Here is a 17,916-nt window from a genome sequence, read left to right on the forward strand (position 1 = left end):
ACTCCCCTCCCCTCCCCTCTCCCCTCCCTCCCCTCTCCGTCCCCTCTCCTCTTTTCACTCAGGCCACTCCTTACTCTCATCTGCCCTTACCCTCTGAATCCTTTCATTCTTCCTCCTCTCCTCAAAACTTGAGAGAAATATCCCAGATCTTGCGAATATAGTTTTTGTTCCTTTGGACCTCTTCAGCCTTTGCCTCTTGTACTCCATCTTCTGTAGAATCCATTTTCATGTGATTTTCCCTAAGTTGGAGTCTACTGGAAGGCATAGCATGGTGACTCTTTGCTCCAACCGTGTGCTCTGCAAATGTTTCATGGTCAAGACAGAACCCATAGAAAGTTGTTGATCCAGGGGAGAGGCGTAGGTGTATGTGAGTAAGGCTAGCTGGGGCAGGCTGGGCAGTACTTGATGGAATAATGCAGAGCTTTGGGAGATGCAGCCAGTTGCTGGATTTGAGGATGATGTAGGCAACAATGCTCTGGCCAGTGTGAAGGTATGGACTGACCAAAGCACCACATGTGGTAGAGAATTATCTCACCCACTTGGGAACACAAAATAAACTGAAGAAGCCCTGAGTACAATTCTGAAAAGGTCAGAGCAAGCATGCAGATGTGGCCCAGTAGACACTGGCCTCTGAGACCTTGACAGATGCTCATACTCTTCATTAGGTGGGCCCAGGAACCTCCCTTGACCTTCCTTGGAGACTATTAAGCCTCATGGCTTTGTACCCATTATGGGGGTGTTGTATAGACAGAGATACCATCAGAGGGGAGGGTTCTCACTGTGAACTTGGGAAGTACTTGTCCTCTTAGCCTTGAGTGGTGCATGTCGGGTACCAACTAGAGGTCTTTAGCCTGATGATCTGTGCCATTGTGGTGTCTCTTTTGTTCAGACAAGCTGACCATTGGCCTTCAGTTGGACCAAAGACTAAGATCGTAAAGTCAGAATATAGTCAGCACAGTGGTTCAGTTTTCCAAGTTGGTGTGGCCTTCATCTGATGATGTAATACCTCAGGGGGTTGGTGTCGCCTCTCTTTTCAGCACCGTGCGACCATTCAAGGAGGGTGTGTTGTCCACCACATCTGCTTCCCACTGCCAAATCAGGCCTCAGAAAAGCTTTCTGGAAGTGACGCCAGCTTCAGGGACAAGGCCCAGGTTTCTAGGGGTCAACACCGTTCCATGGTTCCTGAAGAGATGGTAGACTATGGAACGTAGGCGTTATGTTTTTGACCTATGTAACATGGTCCACTAACTCTCAGTATCCAATCCATCCTCGGAGGGCACCCCGGAGGTGTTACCAACAGCGAGGAAGAGAATCGTTTCATCCTCACCCGCTCCATGTAATTTCAGTTCCTATGGCTGATATCTGACCTTCAGCAAGACCACCATCTTCTGGGCCCCCAGTGAACCCTCTGGGGACCTTTTGGGAGCTTCAGTCCTAGGACCCAAAGACATGGTCTTCCATATGAAATGCATGAGATGTCTGTGGGACATCTCCAAGCCAGCCAGCTCTGAAGGCTTCGTGGAGCCCACTCTCTCTCAAGGGAGACCTACCTGTTTAGCATCTACCCTGCTCTGAGCATTGAGGAAATGCTTCCTTTGCCTGATGAAGCTATCATTTTGTGCTAACATCCACCTCCTCTCAAGTTCAAGTCCAGCCTCAGTCGGGTTTTTAGTGGCAGTACGAAGTGGGGATGAAACAGTGCTTTTGAATTTAGGGAGATAATTGACCCAAAGAATACATTTTTTTAAAGTTCACTATGCCTCAGAAGGCCTCCTGGAACTGCCTTTGATTAGAACAGCTGTACTGTTGCCTTCTTCTGGTGGCATCCTTTTTCTATAGTTATGGTTAGGTCTCATGAGGAGATAGAGCAGGGCTTCAAATGTCCTGATATATTTGCTTGGCCTGCTTTAACTAGCCAGGTCATCTTTGTTTTTCATTGTGTATAGGACATTTGGCTTTCTTAATTTTGCACCACTCCTCCACATCATCTCCCTGCTGTGCATGCCCTTGTGCCTTCTGTACCTGAATGCCCATTCCTTCAGCATCCAGTGGGCACTTAAGCACTGTCTGTGGAGTAGTAACACCCACGGCATTGTTTGTCTGCAACCTTTATGAGCTTTTTGGAAGAGTTGCCCATTTCGGGGATGAATTGCTGGTGTCAAACCTGATATGAAGATGAGACTCTTGGCTTATGTGTGCCTGCCGCATGATGCATGCTTTGTGCCCAGCCAGACTCAAGATTCCACCAGCTCAATGGCCCAGAGGGCTTCCTGGACGTGCCCTCAGCCTTTGTCCTCGGCGTCTCTGTGTGGTACTTGGAGAGATAGTAGACCGTATAGCGTACGCTTTATCTGTGACGTATGTAACACGGTCCACTAACCCTCAGTATCAAATCCATCCCCGAGGCCCCTGGAGAAGATGCTGTCTTCGGGGAGATGCCAATAGACTCATCATCAGGGCTTCTCCATGACGCTGGAAGAGATGGTTTTCAATATAGCATGTATTCTTTGCTGCATGCTGAGACATAATCTCACTCTTCCTCTGCTGAGCTCTGCCTTGGGAACTCTTGCCATCTCTGGGGAGGAGACCACAATGCTTTCTGGGATCACTGCTCTTCATGACCTCAGTGACATGGGTGTCTAGGCAACTCTTGCTTAATAGACTCCATGAGCTGCTTCTTCTCAACACCATCCCTGAAGAGGTGTCCTGAGGCAACCTGGCAGACATGAGCCTTCCTACAGCTGTCCCTGCTGTCATGCGGTACTTGAAGAAATGGTTTACCGTCCCACATACATTTTGAGTATGTATGTGGGATGGTAAACCGCTTCTTGGTATCCAGCCCAGCCATCCAGTCCATACCATCCTGGAGCAAGCCTGAAGTGAGAGAAGAGACGATGTTTTGGCTTGCTCTCTACATCGGGCTACTTGGCCAAACATCCCTGCTTTTTGTGTGCTTTCTCTGTTAATTCGTGTGGCACGGTGTTCCTGTCAGCTTCAGTGAGCCTCTGAGGGCTTCTTCAGGATTATGACAACCTCCAGGAAGGTATCCTCCATCTCAACTGGGCATGCCCCCTCCCTCCACAGGACTTGAAGAAGTGGCTGTTAGCTCCACAGCTGCTCATAATCAAGGGATGCTGCACATTTTCATCATCTGCAAAGCTCTCATCAGATGCCTTCAAGATCTTATGCCCATAGAAGGGCAGATAGGGCTGCATGACACAGTGCTAAGCCAGATGCATGAAGACACATTCACTGTTTCCAATGATGCTTCGTGTATAGTATCTTTTTTCCATATCAAGTCTAGCCTTCTAGAGGAAGATGACCCATCCTGGCTCCTCCATGAATAACCTACTGAGCCCACCATGTGTGCTTACAGATCAAAGTTGCTTCTTGGCTTACTTCTTACCTCCAACTCAGCCTCGGAGACCTTGCTGAAGACACCTCCTGCCTCAGAAGCAGGGCTCTGGTTCTTGCATCAGCAATGACCTCACGGTACCTGAAGAGGGATCAGCCAAACTGCATGTGTATTATTAACACCGCGTGTAACCTGGCCTACTCTTTTCAATATCAACTTCAGCCTTGAATGTTTCCCAAGAGGTCCCATTAACCTTGGGGGGTCTGGGGGGTGAGCAAGGCAGAAAGACAAATGCCTTGGGGTAGACGTTGATTGACCATGCTTCTTGCTTTACTCATAGCGCATGTTAATTTAGTCCACCTTCCCATAACAGTGAATGCGCCTGGAGGGGCTTCCTGTGGGCAATATTTCTTTAAAGGCACAGCACTAGTTACAGGGTCTTCTCTTCGCATCATTGCAAACCTTCTCTTTGCTATATTCTCTGCATCTGCAGCAGGCAATGCATGGTGGTCTCTTTTCAACATTGCATCTAGGGTTTCCAGGAAGTGATAATCGTGAGGAAAGAAGCCAGCTCCTGCACCACCCTCTCTCCATGGTACCTGAAAAGATGGTTGACCATAGAACATGCGCTACTTCTGTGTCGTATGTAGTATGGTCCACATCTTCTCGTTATCAAAGTCATTCGTGAGGGTTTTCGAGAGGCCGAGCCATCTTCATGGGAGATATCCTGTCCTGGCTTCAGCACAGTACTTGGGGAGATGGTAGACTGTCGAGTGTATGTGTTACCTTCAGCATGTACAGCATGGTCCACCACATCTCAGCATCAGCCGGTCACCAGGGGCTTTCTGAAAGCCATACCAATTAAGAGTAGGGCTCAGGCAGCAGACCCTATCCAGCACAGACTGCCCAGTGTTTTGCTGCAGGCCATGTTTCTTATCTACAACCCTGGCCATTTGATCCAAAGCCAATACTTGGCACCCAGCCCTGCCTTACAGGGCATCCTGGAAGTCATAGTGGCATTAAATATGAGTTTGTGGCCATTGCCACATATGCCAATTGCTGATAGTTTGTGACACACATTGTGAGGGCTTTTAGGAGGTAACACCAAATTAAGTAAAGAGAGCTGGAATCAGCCAGCGTTACCTCACGGTATTTGAAGATGTGGTTGACCATGGTGTGTATGCTTCATTGATGACGTAGGACACATGGTCTACTTCTTCTCAATATCACATCTCGCCTTGGAAGACTTCCAGGAGGTGACATCTGCTTTGAGGAAGCGCCAGTGTCCCGGTCTCCCTACTGCTGCTGCTTGGTACTTGGAGAGAGGTGGTCCGTGGCGCGTTCGCTTCATTTATGGCGCACATTACACGGTCGACCTCTTTGCGGTATCTAATCCCGCCTTGCGAGCTTTCCTGGAGCTAACATCAGCTGTGGGGTGGGGACACTAAGTTTGTGCTAGCGCCACCCAGCGGGTTTGTCTTTTCTTGTGTCTGACAATAACTCTTGTGTGGCAGCCTTCTTCTCTGGCTTGGCAGCTTCGTGGGCAGGGTGACTTGCAGACCATGAAAGTGGCATCGACATGTGACCCACGTGTGGGTGCATGAGGTGGTTGACCAGAGAGCACACGCTATATTTGTGCCGTTTGTGACCTGGTCCACTAACCCTAAGTATCTAACTTTCCCTTGGAGAACTTCCTGGAAGAGATCTCAACTTTTGGGGGACAGAGACAATAATCCAGCTGCACCCCTAGACTTGGAGACAGTATCCTCGGCACTTGCAACACATGTGCCTGATATGATAGTATTGGATACACTTCCAATGCTGTCTCTTTACTTGGATGCCTTCCTTGATATGGAGCCATCCAAGTTCAAGAAAAGTACCATGTTGTCCGCTGATGAGAGTTTATGTATGCCATTTATATGTGGCCCAGGTCGCAGGTCACCTAGCACACTTGCATGCTAAATCTGTGGGGGGGATCTTCTTTGGTTTGGGGGCATCTGTGCTTTTCTGTGGTTACCCAAAATGGTGGCAAGTCCTTTGGACAGTCTCTATGGCGCCACTGCTCTCTGGTTGTGGCATAACTTCAGGATCATGCCATGGAGGTCTGCTGTACTGGGGCATGTGAAGTGATGGCTGTCAGATATATATCAACTAATGGCTTGCTTGAGCACTTTGACTAACATCCAGTGTGCAATCCTGCATTCAACAGGCCTGCCAGGTCTGAAGGTCACGTTGGGGAAGTACCGAGGTAGTCTTGTCAGTGTTCGCTTCTGGTACCGGAAGAGAGGTTTTCTGGGTCTCTGTTTCTTTGATGAGAATGAAACACACCCAGCTAACCTTTTTTTCAGTATCAAATCCCATCTTGGAGGCTTCGTGGTCCAGATCCCAGTCTCAGGGAAGGATGGTCCTGTCAGCATCCAGCCAGGGGACAGGAGTAACTGGTTCGCCACAAAGCCAGCGAGTGAATTATCGTTCTGAATGGTGTCCTTTGTTCTCTTAGCCCTTCCAGGCCTGCCGGGTCTGAAGGTCCAGTTTGGGAAGGTGTCATTGTTATTGTCAACTGAGGAGGTGGAAGAGAGGTTTCTGTGTTTGAAACACACCTGGTTAACCTCTCTTCCCATCAGAACAAACTATGGAGGCCTTTTGGTCCATACCTCAGCCTCATCTGAGGACAGACTAATAGACATGAACAAGTGAGTGATGGACAAAACCCATCCCATACATCTGATTTCTGTTGCCTGTGCCTCTAACTTTCAATATCTTCTCCATTCTCAGGAAGACTTCTCAGCCAATGTGGTGTTCCAAAGTTGGGGAAGATGCCAGAACGAGACAGCTCTACCCTAGATCACACTGGTAGGTTGCAGCCGACTCGCTTCTAACAGGTTAGATACCCCCATACATGTCCAACATGCTTTGGAGGCACGGTGACGGGCTTTCATTCAGCCAACCCCTGCCACAGGACTGTGTGTTATATAGAACATCCACTGTGTCAGATGGTGCCTAGATCTGTGCCATTCACACACACACACACACACACACACACACACACACACCCTTGTAATGAGGGACTTGTGATCAGCAGCGTTCTAGCAGTAGAAAAGCCAGCCTGAAGTCGGCACACACATTTGCCCAGTGAACTTTAGGATATGAAATTTGTTCTTAACCCTTAACTCTACCCAGTTCTGTGCTCAGCAGTAGAGTTTTCTGTGGGGTTCCAGCTAGGACAGGGCATCCCCACCTGAGGTTCATGAGCTCTTTTTACAGGGCTTTCATATCAGATACTTACATTATGATTTATAACAGGAGCAGAATCACAGTTATGAAGTAGCATCAAAAATAATTTTACAGTTGGGGGTTACCCAACATGAGGAACTATATTAAAGGTTCACAACACTAGGAAGGTTGAGAGCCATTAGCCTAGGGGTTGGGACCTCACAGGTCCTGCCTGCTTCTTCCTTATTCTGCAGGATGTGGGAAACTCACTTCCCTTCCTACTAACTTTATAATGTGTCTGTTTTTAGAGTCTTACCTTTCCTGGAAACTGCCCAGACTCACCCCCAGAGGGGTAGGTTCCTTCTGACCACCCACCTACCTCTTGGAAGCAGAATCTGAGGACCATTCCTGAACCCCACCCAATGAACTGCTCTTGTTGAAGTTGAGAGCTGCTATTCCTGGGGTATCTCCCGAGGCATAATTTCTGGGGTGCCCTGGTTCCCTTCAGTGATCTCCTAAACCTGGAGAGATAAGGCATGCAAATGGTCTGTGTTGGTGGGAAATATTTTCAGGCAATTCTGTTGACTGTCAGATTTTAAAGGGGTTTTGGTTGATCTCCAGGGCCCACTGAACCAGACCCTTAAGGTTAAGGCAGATCCTCCTGACAAGGCACCAGGCACTTTGGGTCTCCCTTTGTTTGCTTTTTGACCAGTGCTAATTGATACTTGAAGGAGAGGTCATCCGTGTTGTCTTCTCTTTATTTATGATGAAACATACACGGGAAACCTCTTTTTTAGTGTCAAATCCCACCCAGGAGGCACTCCCTGTCCCTGATGAAGCCTTCAGGGAAGGGACCTGGACTCTGTGACATGGACCATGGGGGTGTGGCCTCAGGACTCGGCCCCGGAAGGAAAATCATTTGAAGAAGGGCCAGGGTCCCTGTGGTGGCTTTAGGCTGCTCCCTATGGCTTTGGACTATGAGGAGACTCTTGGTATGTGATAGCTTTTCAGCAAGGTCCTCCTCACAGTAGCTATAAGGACGTGCCAGCAACATGACTGAGGGGACAGTAGTGCCCACTGCTCTCGGGATAGCTGTGTGGGTGGTAGACCAGTGACGTACACTTTATTTATGCTGTAGGTCACCCGTTTTACTACCCACTAGCACCCAGACCATCTGTGGATTGACCCTTGATGCACATGACAGCTATGAAGAAGATACTGGTGGGGTTGAGGCCAGTGTGAAACTAAAATATTTCTAGTGGGGTTAGCTTTTAGCTTTTAAGTATATTCTTTTCCTGAGAGAGAGAGAGAGAGAGAGAGAGAGAGAGAGAGAGAGAGAGAGAGAGAGAGATTAGAGAGAGAGATTGAGATTGATTTTGTGTGTATGCATGTGTGTGCAGGCCAGAGGTGTCAAGTATCTTCTCTAACCACTTTCTATCTTATTTTTTTGAGACAGGGTTTCTTACTGAACCTGGAGCGCACCGATTTACTGGCTGGCCAGTGGACCCCAGAGATCAGCTTGTCTCTGCCTCTCTGGTTCTCGGATGACAGGTATGTACACAGAGCGTGTCCTTTCTACATTTAACCCAGTTCCTCATGCTTGTGTGGCAAGAGTCATCTCTTCTCCTCATCTCCTCTTCCTCTCTCTTTTAATCCGTAGTACCACATCCTGCCATAGGTGGGTGTCAGGCTGACCACAGATAGATTATGAGAAGGGCTGTTCTTATCAGCATCCACAGTGAAACTCTGTCCTAATCTATGCTGATGTAGGACATGTGAGGTACCTGCTATGGGTCCATTGAATCCGTGGTTGGGCCTGAGATGGTATGTGTGAGTCAGTACCTGTGAACCTTATGCCAACCTGGTTCTATGATACTTAAAAACCATGTGTAAGCTTACCATGGGTGTGACTGGCATTTTATGATCCATATGTTTACAGTAAAGAATACCATCCTGGAGGATCTCCTGAATGTGAAGCTATAACCCAAGCAGGAGCACATTACTCCTGGTAGGTGAGTGACAGGTCTCTCTAGCCCAGCATCAAGCCCACATCTGTCAATGATGGCATAGGCTTCATTGTTCTTGCTCATCTCCATGTCTGTTTAATTTTGCTTGTCTTCCAAGGATTCAAATCATTGGCTGCTTCCCAGCACAAGTTCCTGCCTAGGACATGTATTTCAGATGTGATATCTCCTTAGGGAAGGACACCAGAGTCCCCATCAATGGAAAAGGCATGTCAAAGTGTTTTTGTCTGAAAGAATATATTGTATTTTCATGTGTTTCTTTCTCTACTAATGCTGAGTATGTCTTCCATACCTAGGAGGGCCTCCTGATGTATCCCTACCCTGGGGGTGAAGGTGGCTTCCATGCCCCTCCCCCAAGCTCCTGGCAAGCGGTTCTTACAGCCATGGCAGAGACACAGAAAGTAAGTAGGAGCTCTCAGACTGAGATTGGGGTCTATTGTGATTCTGTTCATGTTTCATTGGTCGAGCCAAGGAAGGGTGGGGAGGTGCCTTGTATCCATGATATCATGAGGGAGGGAATATGTGTACAGGCATAGGCCACCAACTATCTACCTAGAACACCTAAGAAGTCTATCTTTATTCATGTCCTTTCATACCTCAATATTCCCATTCCTCCCTGGCAAGCTGAGGCTAAACAGAATCTGTGCTCAGATGTGTTTTTGTTTCCCATTTCATGGTATCCTCTTTGCCTCAGGGTGGAAGTACCATGGTACACGGGTTGGTGCCTCCCCTCTAGCAGATGGGTGTTGACCTCAACTGAGAGGTTATGGGATATGCCTCCTCTCTTGTCACGGATCCAGAGCTGGACATTGGGAAGCAAAGTCATTATTGTTGTATCATTATTCTCTGATGTTTGAGGAGACTTCAAAGACCTCCCCAAAGGATGACCAATCCAAAGCCTGTCTACAAGATCCTGATTCTGCCTGCGTGGAGCGGGCACAGCTGTGAGAGCCCCCTAGGTACAGCGGGGCTGCAGCGTGATCGCCTGCTCACGCACAGGAAGTGACGACAGCGGTACACAAGCCACAGGGTTCCATGCTGCTGACATACGGTGCTTAATGAGAAGTTGCCCGCGTGTTTTTCGCTTTATATGTGACGAAACATTCGCGGTGCACTTCTTTTTCAGCATCCTATTCTACATTGAAGACTTCGGGGTTCAACTACTTACTGATTTGAGGGAAACCATGTTAATCTAGGAAGATAGTCTATGTAGTGAACCTGGGTTGAGAGTTTATCCCCCTTCTTGAATGGTCCTCTGACCTTTCTTAGTGAGAACAGGTTTGGGTTGGTTGACCCTTCCTCCCTCCCCCTCTTCCACAACCCCTCTTCCACAACACAATGTCAACAGAACTGGTTGACCAGGGGCTACTGATTCCTAGATGAGGCCTTAGCCCACAGAGGGATGTTCGCTGAGGCTTCTGGGAAGGGAACGGGTCTTCATTTCTGCTAGAGATGTCTGAATAGATCTCACTTCAGCCACTGGATGTGGTAGTGAATGTGAGTTTGAAAGCCAGCTAGAATTCAAGAGGACAGTACCCAGGACTGTGTAGGCAGGTCCAGAGGGGGAGGCATTCGTCACGTGGGACAGATTGAAGAGGCAGCAAGGCACCAAGGGACATTTAGGTAACAGTGCAATCTGGGACCTGCATCCGACACTTCTTGAAGCTCAACACGTCAATGTACCTTTAAGTTATGTTAGCCTGGATGCCTCCTTTGTGTGTAAGTCAGCTTGAGGTGGGCCTTTCCTTACTGTGAGAGGAATGGATGGCTCCTTGTTGAGTCCCCAGTGAGTATAACTGGCATCATTTGGATGGAATGTTTTCTTACTCACTCTTCCCATTGTCCAGTCTAAGGTAGGTTGTTGGTATCAAGTCACTTTCTTTTGCGGAATGACTGGCTGTGCTTCTGATACATTGCCGTAGCGTTGTAACCTTCCAATGGCAGTAATACACACTAATCAATGTGTGTGTATGTGTGTGTGTGTTTTTTTCAGGCAAGGGTCATAAGTCGCATTCAGGACAGCTGCCGGATAATGGATGGACATTGTATCCCCAGACCCCTCACACCCTCAGAATCCTAGAATCTGCTGTTTCAGCCTGTTTTTGCTGCTTCTCAGTACTCTGTGAGCTGTTTGTTGTATTTGTCACAAGTCACTTCTGGGCGTGGGGAGTGGTGGAAGGAAGTATCCCTACAGGGGACCCTGGGGGGTTGTCACCTTAATGGGGTGACCTGGGAATCAGAAAGACACCAGGCAATCACAGTTCATTTAGGCAGCCCTGGATTCTGCCACCCTAGTTCTTTATCTTTTTCTTTCTTTCTTTTTTTTTCCCTCAGATCCAGAAGAGGACCCTGGATTTGAGGAAGGAGATTGGAGTTTGGCACCATCCCATTTCCCCTGAGTGATACTCCAGAAAGACTGGCAAAGATGGTAGCCAGCATCTCAGGATCTTCAACTCCGATGACCAAGTTCTTCAAACCAGGACTTCCTGGCATCCTTAGGTAGAGTGGCTTTGGGCTGCGTTGCTATGGCAGGGATGAGTACTGAGCCATTCCTCTCTCCTCAGGACCACCCCTCTGCCCTTCTCTCAGCCAAGTATCTGCTTCACCCACCACCCCTCCTCCCCGCCCCTTAGCATCCCTTCACACTCAGGCACACTGCTGGAACAACTCCCTCCTGCCCCTCATCATCCCTCCCTCCTGCCCCTCAGCCCCCCTCTGCCTGCCCCTCAGCACCCCTCCGCACTCAGGCACACTGCTGGAACAAGCAAGAGCTCACCGTGGTACCTGAAAAGAAGTTGCCCATGTTATTTTTCGCTTTTATTTGTGACGAAACAAACATGGTGCACTTCTTTTTCGATATCAAATCTCACCTTGGAGAGCTCCCCATGGACCGGAGGGAGGAAGGGGTCAGGGATTTTGGGGTCGCCTGTTACTTTTCTCCATGTGCGCGGGAGCATGTACTTCAAAGAAACACAATTTCCCCTGCCCCTCTTGGCTCTGTGTGTTGTTAGGTCCAGAATGCCCACCTCCTGGGATAGGCATAGTCAGTCAGGGAAAGCAAGAAACATACTTCTAGGCTCTCTTATAGGATGGAGTTCAGATAAGAGAAGCCCAGAACATTATAAAAATCCAAACAACAGCAATTTAATCAAACAGCCAATACAAGCCAACCACCAATTCCTTCTGGAGACACGTGACTAGATGTCAGCTGCAGGTGTCTTCACCAGGACATGTCAGTTGGTGAGTGTCACATACACTATGACTCTAGAAAAGACTGGACCCCCAGAGCAGCTCTTTACCAACATTGTGTTATGTTCCTATGGGCTGTGCTCTTTGATGCCATCAGCAAGGCCTCGAGGACCGTGGGTGCTAGCTATGATCAGGACCAGGGATACAGCAAGCTGTCATTGGCCACTGCTGTCTGTCTCTTATTCCCGACGTTAGTTCCCCTCTAAGCTGCCCTCTGGAGTGGGTATAAGGTACTTCAGACCCCTTTTTCCCAGTGGACTTATCTTTCTGGCTAACCTTCTCTGGTAGCCCCCTCATGGCATCAAATTTGCCTTTGATGTGGCTGTTTGAGCAGGAACCCTTGGTGGCTCTCTTGTGAGAGTGGGAGAGAGGATAGTATGCAGAGAGTGTGTAAACACCTCGTTCACCCATCTCCCCTGGATGGTTTCCTGAAGCCCAGTCAGTACAAGATATGGGATTACTCTTGGACCAACTTTTGCTAGGATACAAGTTATTTCTTTCTTTGCTCAAGTTATAATAAAAGCTTTGGGCACACTCACGTGACTATTGTCATAGCTCATCAAAACCCAGTGTTGACTTCTTCACCAAAGAGATACCAGTATTAGCCCCACACGTAGTGTCTCTTAGTTTCTACTGGCTCGGTGGTGCCCTCGGGCTATGGCTCTACCTGTATTTTGGCTTCAGCCTGTAAAAGATGGAAACACTTTTGGAAAGGCGACAACTCTCCCTTTACTCGTGGAGAAAGGCTATGGGGCATGGAGCAAGCGTGGGCAGCCTGTTTTCCTAGGTTGAAAATCCCTTTCCATTTAGTGGGTACTGGCCTCGGTGCTGGTGGAGCAGTGAGCACGCCATACATGATACCTGTGACACCTGCCACCCAGCCCAAGGCCCCTAGGCCCACATACTTCTGGAGGGGAGTTTGTCTCGGATTCACCCAAGGGATGCAAAGTGCACTTGGCCAGAAATGCCTCTGGTTGTCATCCAAGGTAACCTGACTCGTTCAGTTCCATTTCACGTGTAGCTTTGTGCTTTATTGGCAGGCTTCTAAGTGCTGCTACTCACCCCTCCATCCCAGGTACGTACAGGCCCAGAGGGAGCCTTCCATTTTTGAGGGTAGAATAGTCTCTGGGCACAATACCTCACCAGCTGTCTTTTTCACAGGAGAGGTCTGGGCAGGACTGCCGCAGCTGTCCCAAGAGGCCCCAAGGGACAGTGTCCACATCGTGGTGTTTATTCGTGAAAGATATTAAACAGTGACCTCTTTGGAGCACAGAATCCCTCCTTGAAGGGCTCTCTGTACCCAGTGACAGGTTCAGAAATACAGTGTGGCTGTCAGCCCCTTGATGATGATATGTGAGCAGATGGCTGGCCAGATGGCAAGTGCTTTTGTTTATTTATTTTCTTATTTTGAGACTTGAGAGTTTATTGAATGAATCATCCTATAATCCAATTTCCCAAGGCAAATCTGTACATAAAAATCTAGTTTCTATCACATCGCTTCCTTCTTAATTGATTGACAGATGTGAGCAAAAACATGCCTAGCATGCATTTCAGATTTCAAGAATTTTAAAGAATATACTCTGATCTTCCCAGGTTCACCTGGATCTGAACAGACAAGCACGAATATCCAGTGAAAAATGACGAGAAGAAGATGAAGGTGGGGATCTTTATGAGTATGTGACACTTATCCTGGGGTTTATTGTACAACTCATTTCATAAAACATTTTTCAATAACTTTTTTTTTTGCAGCAAGTGCTCATTGTAACCCAGGCTAGCTTTGAATTTACTATGTAGCTGAGGCTGACTTTGAAGTCCTGCCTGCCTCTGCCTTCCAAATGCTGGCATCAAAGGTATGTTACCATAACAACTCAAAACTGTTTGCTGCTCCTGCAGAATCCCAGAGTTCAGTTCTCAGCATCTACACTGGATGGCTCACAATTGCCTACAAGTTTAGCTTTAGGGAATCTGATGTATTCTTCATGCCTCCTTGGGCATGTCCGCATGCACACACACACACACACACACACACACACACACACACACAGAGAGAGAGAGAGAAAGTGCCTGCAAAAGGCAACAGGCATTTATCTCCTACCTCTACACATAGGAACAACAAGCACGCTGGCAAAACCACACGTGTATATGCATACACACACGCATGCACACACACACATAAACCTAAGCCTAGTTGGAAATTGTTCCTCAAGATCACATTCAGCTCACACACAGCTACATTTGCAGTTGCTGCTCCTTGGGTCAGGAGAGATGAACACATTTGCTCTAGTAACCAGCTATCAGATCCCCTAACCAGTTCTGTCCTGCTTCTTCCTAGGGTCTCCTGGCATCCTAGGGTGCTGTGAAGGGAAGCAGTTTTAGTCCACTGGTAAGTGACCTACCTACCTGTCCATGCACTTGAAGGTGTTTGTTAGGGTTCAGGTTTTCTCCTTTAACAATCTGTAGATACAGGGAGGGTCCTCAGCTCTTAGGGGCGGGGCCTCAGCTCATAGGGGGAGGGGACTTTGCTCTTAGGGGAGGAGCCTCAGCATCCTTGAGCCCTCTTGCCTTTAGTTACCCAGCTTTGCAAAACTCTTGGGCCAGTTCCTACTTTATGAAAACATGACCCATGAAAGCATCACTATTTGGATAGATATGGAAGGGCTGGTCACAGAGCACATGTTCTATGTGTAGGGAATGTCACCTGGCCTACTTGTCCTCAGCATCGAGGCTAAGATGAGGAAGATGTTGGAGGTGATTAGCTGAGTTGAGGTTCTTAGTCCTTCTTCTTTGCTTTGGGGAGGCCTTTTTTTTTAAAATCAAAGATTTACAGTGTGCTGGTATGCCTCTGTGTCTGATCTACTCAAAAACCATTGTACAGGAACTTGAGCTAATCTTGGAAGAACATGGTAGTGTGGATGGTAAGTCATGAATGTCCTGCTCAGCCAAGACTCAAGGTGTCCTTTGTACCTATTCCCAACAGTCTGTCACACTGATGCCTTGAACATGTGTGTTAGAGCCTTCTGGACTTACCCATTTCCTAGAAAGCTTCCTTGATGTCTCCAGTGCTCCATGGCCTGTACGCAGATGCTCCTGCAGACATCGTGGTGGCATCTCTCCCAAGGGTACCCAAGATGGGCTATATGGAAGTGGAACCACAACGGGACAGATTCCTTGTGAATTTTCTAAGGGCAGGGGTCGTTTGCAGTGATCCCCTACTAGGCTGTGTGACAACCAGAGGGTATGTTGATCTGTAAGGTGAGCTCTAGGTACACTTCTGCTGTTCAGTTTCTGATATTCAAAAGGTGAGTGTTCTTCTATGCCTCTGGTTAATCATAGAGGTAACACCCACATTTTCAGTATCTCAAGTTGTTCTGGGATGTTTCTGAATGCAAAGAGCACCCTAGGAAGAAGCAGGTTATGCCCTCTTCTCCCACCCAGAGAATAAGGGAGAGATGGATCCCAACAACCCGTGCTTTCCACAGCAAGGCTGTTCCTGGAATCCGTGTCCTCTGGGGGCTGTGCCGAGGGCGCCTGTCCGCTGTCTTCTTCATTTCTGACGGATTAGGCCTCGGCTCTTTCTCTTCAGGACTAAATCTTTTGGTATTTAAAAGGTGGATATTCCTTCTATGTTTATGGTATTTATGATTAAACATAGAGGAAATTTCACGTTTTCAGTGTCAAATGCTGCTGGGCAATGGGCCTGAACTGAAGCCATCATCAGGGCAGTGACAGGACAGTTGCCCCTTCCTGGGTAAGTGGGAGGTCAGTGATCCACAAAGCATGTGCCAAGCTTACAGGTATCCAAGGGCCACTGAGTAATCTTGAAGAGATTCTCTGATGGGCTGCCAACTCAGCCAGAGGCTAGGGGTTGTCTCATTCTGGAATCCACACCAGCTAGTGAGTCTTTCCCATCATGTTCCTTTTGTCTTAGATAGGACTATCCTCTTGGACTCTCCAAGAGTAAGTCTTGTTTGATATCTAAAAGGTAGATTTCCCTCCTGGGGTTGTATGCTTGCTGGTTAATTCGTCTGCGTTTTCAGTCTCGCATGCTTCCTGGGAGCCATGATCCACCAGGGAGATGAGGTTGGGCACTGTGCCCTCCCCGGTAAGTGGAAAGATGGTGAGCTGCAGAACATGTGTGTTTTTCATGTCATGTGTCTGCGGACCATCACCTTTAAGGGTATCTGCCTGTGGAGCCAGCCTGGCACAGAGGCCGAGGCGCCCCTTCCGACAGTGGCGTCTCGGCCTGAAAAGGGGAGTTGTTTTTGTTTTTGTTTTGTCTTGTAATCTGTTTCAGATGAGCCAAGCAGCAAGACTGGTCCTTCCCGGAACTCAGTCCTTCTTTGGTATTTAAAAGGTGGATATTCCTTCTATGGTTACGTGCTTCCTGGATAATCATAGAGGAACATCCACTTTTTCAGTATCAAATGTCACTCTGGAACCATTTCTGGAAGATTCTGTAGGGTCTGGGGGTGGGAGGAAGATCATGTTAATAATGAATGGGATGTGGCCAGAAATGGTCCTAAGAAGCCAACTGAGTGTTAGTATGATGTGGGTCTGATATACTGCCTATTTGGGCAGCCTGTTCGCCCAGTGGACTTCCATCTCTATCGACACAAGCACAAGTTCACAGCCTCCTGGATCGAGTTGTTCTTTGATATTTAAAAGGTAGATTCTCCTTCTATGAGTACAATATTAATGACTAATCGTAGAGGAAAATCCACGTTTTCAGTATCAAATGCTGCTTGGGAAACCACCGAGGACATGACGTCATCACGGAAGAAAGCATGCTATCCGTCGTCTTCCTGGGTTTGGCGGGGATAGATAGATTTGTGATTTTTGTGTGATGTGTGCCTATATGCCAGCCTCTCCCAGAGATATGTTATGAGACCATTGTGTTCTTTATTTCCCTTCCCTGACCTCAAATGAAGTTGTTTCTCTGTGTGTTCACCACGTGTATATGTTTTCTGGAATTGGCTTTTCTTTCTGTAATGATATGTCTTGGAGACCTCCTGGGTGAGCCATCATTTTGGGTAAGAGTGCCTTGGGTCACCCTTTGGGGGATGTGGTAAGAAGGGGCATGGGAGTCATCTGGAAGTGTAACCTCCAAATGTGCCCCCCAAAGCTCACTTCTGGACTGTCATCACATCTGTCACTGCACCGGACCAGCACTCCCCAGCGCTCCTTATCGTTTGCTACTTGAAGAGAGGTTATCCTTTGTGTGTTTGCTTTACGCGAAATGAATATGCAAGGGCAAGCTCTCTTCGAGGAGCAAATGCTGCCTGGAAGCATGGCTGGTGGCCTGGGCCTAGAAGAAGGGTGTGGTCTCTTCAGGGTAAGTAAATGCATGGTGGGCTCCTGACCTTGAACTCCTTCTGCGGCTGACCCTGCAGACCTCGTGCATGCTTCTGAGAACTTTCTAGAAAAGATGTTGACTTGGGAGATCCTAAGGGCTCTTCTTGGCAGAGCCAAGGAAACGTGTGCATCCCCTTCTGCCAGCTCATTGTCTAAGGCCAAAAAGTGCCCATTTAGATGAGGGTTTTCTGCCCACTATAGCCAACTTGTCCTTACAATCACCTTTAAGGGGGAGGGAGTTGGTAGATGTTCAAAATCAAGATGGCTGCAGAGGCTGCCAAGACTATCCGCCTCCTTCCCTAGGTGTCCTCTCCGCCTTTTGTATGAGAGCATGAATTACTGATAAGGTTGTTTGAAGAACCTTGTTTCTGGGGGTGGGGTAGGGGAATCTCACCTCCCTTCGGTGAGCCTTGCACTGGGTGAATGTTTATAGTGGTAAGTCTCCTGTAGTCCTCTGAACTCCCCGGGAATGGCAGAAAGAATTGCCAGGGGTCTCCATGCTGCTCCAGTTTGGGGAAGAGGGTGGGGGCTTTCAGAGAGCTAGTTTTCTGGTTTTTCTTGAATGATGCATGTTGCTATGGGTTCTAATCCTGCTCTTTCTATGACCACCTGGAGGACTCCCTGGAGTCTGCAGCAGTGGGCACAAGTGGAGGTTTTCTAGTGGCTTTGCAGGCTCTAAAGGAATGCCAATCATTCTCTGTTACTTTTTGTTAAGTTATACAG

At 48.1% G+C, this 17,916-nt stretch overlaps 1 long non-coding RNA gene across 19 annotated transcripts in view; it reads left to right on the forward strand.

Moving 5' to 3' along the window:
- Nucleotides 1-11,323, forward strand: part of LOC116079627 — a 57,148-nt gene extending 45,825 nt beyond the window's left edge. For 12 of the 19 annotated variants that reach the window (XR_004114086.1, XR_004114104.1, XR_004114103.1 and 9 more), the window contains 2 exons: nt 6,131-8,993; nt 10,586-11,323. This is a non-coding gene — a long non-coding RNA (uncharacterized LOC116079627). The remainder of the gene's footprint in view (nt 1-6,130; nt 8,994-10,585) is intronic. The other 7 variants (XR_004114099.1, XR_004114100.1, XR_004114101.1 and 4 more) reach the window with 7 other exon arrangements.
- Nucleotides 11,324-17,916: the final 6,593 nt, after the last annotated feature.

This window comes from Mastomys coucha, unplaced genomic scaffold (assembly GCF_008632895.1).
Source record: "Mastomys coucha isolate ucsf_1 unplaced genomic scaffold, UCSF_Mcou_1 pScaffold6, whole genome shotgun sequence".
Classification (NCBI taxonomy): Eukaryota; Metazoa; Chordata; class Mammalia; order Rodentia; family Muridae; genus Mastomys; species Mastomys coucha.